This window comes from Octopus bimaculoides, chromosome 12, assembly GCF_001194135.2.
Source record: "Octopus bimaculoides isolate UCB-OBI-ISO-001 chromosome 12, ASM119413v2, whole genome shotgun sequence".
NCBI lineage: Eukaryota > Metazoa > Mollusca > Cephalopoda > Octopoda > Octopodidae > Octopus > Octopus bimaculoides.
The window spans coordinates 59,816,544-59,822,104 of NC_068992.1; the positions used below are offsets into that span (position 1 = coordinate 59,816,544).

The 5,561-nt window shown below is 34.3% G+C and overlaps 1 protein-coding gene across 1 annotated transcript in view; it reads right to left on the reverse strand.

The window, feature by feature from the left end:
- The window catches only part of LOC106880106 (small conductance calcium-activated potassium channel protein 1), a 514,884-nt gene that overhangs the window by 106,500 nt on the left and 402,823 nt on the right, over positions 1–5,561 (reverse strand). The window lies entirely within an intron of this gene.

A 5,561-nucleotide genomic window follows, 5' to 3' on the forward strand; every position in this document is an offset into this window, starting at 1 on the left:
ATATATATATATATATATATATATATATACATATATATATATGTGTGTGTGTGCATGTATGTATGCATGTATGTATATATACCAATCCTTGACATCCTGGAAGATGGATGTTAAATGATAATTATGATCCTGATGGTAATGTTGATACATTTCTTTCATCTTCACTGCTTTGTTTTTCTTCTGATGAAGGATTAATGTCTAAAATTTTAAGACTCTTACACTTAGTGTTTGTTAAAATTTATCCCTCTTGTGTTGTCTATTTTTTCTATTTTGTTCATTAAATTTACACTGTACCCATACATATACATGTGTATGTATATGTATGTCTGTACACACACATACACACACCCACATATATACATACATACACCCACATATATGCATACATACATACATGCATACATACATTGAAGTATACTCACAGGTATATTTAAAAGCAGTAATAAGTGCAAGTGCATTCATTACGTAATATTCCATCAGTCCAAAAAAGAATAAAGAGAAGAAAAGAAATCTTGTTTATAGGGAAGAGATGAAAGAGACAGAAAGAAAGAGAGAGAGGGGAGAGAGAGAGAGAGAGAGAGGCAGAAAGAGAAGGAAAGCGTGGGAGTTGGAGAGAGAATGGGAAGGTGGCTGTATTGATGATGTGAAAACTAACATAATAATGAGGCCACTGGTGTGATAATGGCTATAGGAAATAGTGAAACAGTATTATATTGATGGACATTTACATGAATAAAGACATAGATCAGTGTGTTGATAACAACTACAAAGTGGTATTGGTGTGATGGTGGTGGAGGTGGAGGTGGTGTGATGGGTGGGTATGGGAGAAGTTAATGAATATTGTATTAGGCTATGTGTTGATCTGGAAATAGAGGAGTTAAATTAAAACACAGCATACACACATTCAAACACTCAAATGTATATATGCATAACATAAATATAAAGTATATATGTGTGTGTGTGTGTGTGTGTGCATGTGCGTATGAGCGTGTGTGCCTGTGCGTGTGTGTATATGTGTGTGCATGTGTATGTGTGTGTGCATGCGTATGTGTGTTTGTATTTGTATGTATAAATGTATCTATATGTAAATTTATTATTCTTAAACAATAATGTTATTGACAGTGACTTCGAAGTTTTGGCCATCTATATGTGTGTATATATATATATATATATATATATATATATATATATATATATCTGAGTGTTTGAATGTGTGTATATATATATATATATATATATTGGGTCATCCATAAATAATGTTTTTTTTACACTTCTTTTATTTTTCAAACTTTAGATAAACAAAGTTCTTTTTCCATCCAAAATATACTCTCCTTCATTTTCTACAGTGCTCTTCTATCTATCTGGTAGACTTACAAGGCCCCTCTTCCAAAATTCACTTGTCTGTGATGAAAAATATTCTTCCAGTACTGTTCTGACCTTGTCTGCAGAATTCATATTTTTTCCTTCCAAATGATTTTGAAGACTATGGAATGAACGATAATCAGATGGGGCAAACTGCTCCAGCCTCTGGAACGTCATCCTTGCTGTATGTGGCTGAGCATTATCCTGATTGAAGAACATCTTATATCGGAAATAAAGTGGGACTAAAAAACAGCAGCAGCAACAACAACAAACACAAAAACACCAACACCAAGATGAGCAAAACTTGTTGGCAAGATATTGAAAAATCTTTATGACACAATCACAAGAGTGAATTTGCACAGAAGCCAAAATAATTGATCTCAGCAAGTTTTAGTGTAAAAGCTTAACAATAAGCAAGGCTTATCATTACAGTTCAAGGCCAGAGATTATCAATTTGAATAACAACAAACATTATCCTGAAATTAGGATTTAACAACTTAATCTTCTCTGATTTCACCTAAAACACAGACAATCCACATCTTAAGAAAACAAAAACCAAGTATTGCTGCTACAATAGTGGTTAGTACTGTATATGTCACTATATGTACAATAGGAATTTCAATAATAACAAAAGAAGTCTCCCCCAAACAGGGGGTTGTCTTAGATACTGAGTATAAAATTTGAACCTTAACACACTGTAGCTTAGGAAGTCATAGTGGCAATGGAGAATAGAATAAAATAACATAAAACACTTGCATAGCTCCTACAGTCTGACAACCAGATATTTTCTACTGAATTTTAGCTGATATGCTAGGAAGCTGGATTAATGATAAGATTAAACAAAAAAATATATCATAAATTTACACCTTTACTTTTTCATTTGATTTTAAAATGTGAATTAGTATATCAAACGTTTGTGTGTTTGGGTGTATATGTATGTATGTATGTATGTATGTATGTATGTATGTATGTATGTATGTATGTATGTATGTATGTATGTCATTGTTCAGTTTTATTTCAAGGTTCCTTGCCAATAGAGAAAGAACCGGTTTCTAACCTAGATCCAAGGCTCCTTCACTGGAATTTCAACATCAACAACAGGGTATATGTGCAAATTTGTATGTTTTGCTTCATGTATGTATTCTCATGCATGTAGTTGCATATCTAGACATGCTCATATATGTATGTATGTATGTATGTATGTATGTATGTATGTGTGGAAAGTTAAATGTCTTAACTTCTCCACCAAAATATATTACTTCTCTAATGCTTTAGTGTGTGCTTTTTTTTCATATATATGAACTACTGGTGAAATATATATATATATATATATATATATATATATATATATATATACACGTAGGTATTGCAAATTTTATAATACTTGATAATTGTAAGCACCTGTATATGCCAGATAGTGGCCGAGGTGAAAGAATATAATGTTTTGTTTTAATTTTATATATATATACATATAGAGGTGTGTTTTTATAATAAATGTATTCAGTTAATATGACTCTTTTATAACTTACCGATCTAATCAAATCAATTAGAATAGACAAGACTGAAGACCCATGTGATACAATCTGAACACAATCCTACCAGTAATCTCATGAAGCAAGATGGAATTTACAGATTAACAGCAAAACATACAGTGTATTTCATCAATGTGTATTATAAAGCTCTGGTAAAAACGCATTTGGTGATAAAGGATGATGTTCCACAGTCACAGAGGTATTGGGTTCCACTATATGCACCTTCGAGACACTGCATCAACGGTAAAATATTGGTTTGTGGGGTGGGACATTAAATCGATTACATTGGCCCCAGCACTCCGCTGGTACTTATTTTATCAATGCTGAAAGGATGAAAGGCAAAACTGACCACGAGGGCATTTGAGTTCTGAACATAAAACCAGACAAAATACTGCTAATCATTTTGCTTGGCGTGCTAATGATTCTGTGAGCTTGCTACCTTCATCAAGAGTGTAATATTGCCAAGTAGTCTTATACTGTGAGTACAGATCAACGCCTGTATTTTAATAGGAAGTTATAGGGTTGTTTTATATACCAAGTTGGCTTATATACTGGACGAGCAATGGCCCAGTGGTTAGGGCAGCGGACTCGCGGTCGTAGGATCGCGGTTTCGATTCCCAGACCGGGCTTTGTGAGTGTTTATTGAGCGAAAACACCTAAAGCTCCACGAGGGTCCGGCAGGGGATGGTGGCGAACCCTACTGTACTCTTTCACCACAACTTTCTCTCACTCTTACTTCTTGTTTCTGTTGTGCCTGTAATTCAAAGGGTCAGCCTTGTCACACTGTGTCACGCTGAATCTCCCCGAGAACTACATTAAAGGTACACGTGTCTGTGGAGTGCTCAGCCACTTTCATGTTAATTTCACGAGCAGGCTGTTCCGTTGATCAGATCAACTGAAACCCTCGACGTCGTAAGCGATGGAGTGCCAAGAAAAAAAAGAAGGCTTATATACTGGTATATATGCTAAACCCTTTGTATAAAATTCTCACAGATCTTAAAATATTAGACATAACTTTCTAGAAATGACATTTCACATATTTTCTCATGTATCTAAAATTGCCTCATCAAGTTTAGAATACATCTTCTGCAAAACCCGGTTAGGAAATTTGAACATAGAATATTAAGCTTGAAGAAATCTCACTAAGAATTTTGTCCAATACGTTAATGGTTCTGCTACCCCACTGCTCTAATAATTCTTTCTTTCAAATTTTGACACTAGACCAGCAATTTTAGGGGTAGCATAAGTTGATTACATCAATCTCAGTACTTGACTGGTTTTTTTTTTATGACCCCGTCCCCCCAAAAGAATGAAAGGCATGGTCAGCTTTGGCAGTATTTGAACTTAAAACATTGTCAGGAGAAATGTCATTAAAGATTTTACCCCAAATGCAGATGCTTCTTCCACCCAGCACACTGCTTTAATAATCCTTTCTATTATCAGCACAAGGCCTGACATTTTGGGGGAGGGAGATAGTCGATTACATCAACCCCCCAGTGTTCAACTGGTATTTATGTCATCGATTGTGAAAGGATGAAAGGCAAAGTCGACTGTGCCGGAATTTGAACCGAGAACATAAATACTGAGAAAATGTCTCAAAGTGTTTTGTCTGAAGTGTTAACGATTCTACCAGCGCACTGCCGTCTCTCTGCTTTAATAATGGCTTCAAATTCCGACAAAAGGTCAGCAATTTTAAGGGGGAGACAGTTGTTGACAACAACCCTGATATATGACTGGTACCACATTCCATTGACCTCAGAAGAATGAAAGCTCAAGTTGACTTTTTTTGTGTTATTAGAACTCAGATGGCAAAGAGTCACCACAAGGCATATATTCTGATGCCCTACCAATTCCACGAAGAATAAATAATGATAATAGATGAGAAAATATGTGAGATGAAGGGTTGAATAAGAGAGTGAAAGAGTGAGAAAAAGAGGAAGAGAAAGAAAGAAAGAGAGAGAGAGAGGGGGATGGGAGGGAGGTAGAGATGAAAAGAGAAAATTACATGTGAGAAATAATTCTATACATGTATGTGTATGTATGCTGTATGCAGTGTATGTATATATGTGTTTATGTGTGTGTGTGTGTGTGTGTGTGTGTGTGTGTGCATGTGTGTGTTGTATGCAGTATATGTATGTATGCATATGTTTGTGTGTGAATGTGTTTTGATTTGTTCAAAGTACTGAGGAATTTCAAAATAAACTTTTTTAAGAAACTGCTCAGATAATTCCATATGTATTTGAGCAGCTTATTAAAAAGATATACACACACACATACACAGACGTGCACTCACATGAATATGACTAAAAGTGAGACATCATAGACAGCAATTACCATGTTTTCGAGGGCTGAAACCATAATAAATCCGGATAACATAGCTGATGATGGGTGTTTCCATGTGTCTTTGCTGTCCTGTTCATTAATTGTTATCCATGTCATCTCACTAGTATGTATATTTGTAGTTCTAGTGCATACAGATTCTATTTTTCCTGTTTATATATATATATATATATATATATACATACATACACAAAATATACTTATATATATATATACATATAAATATATATATATATGCACACACTCATACATATATATATACATGTATATTTATACATACATACAGTCATATACATATATATATATATATGATATATATATACAATA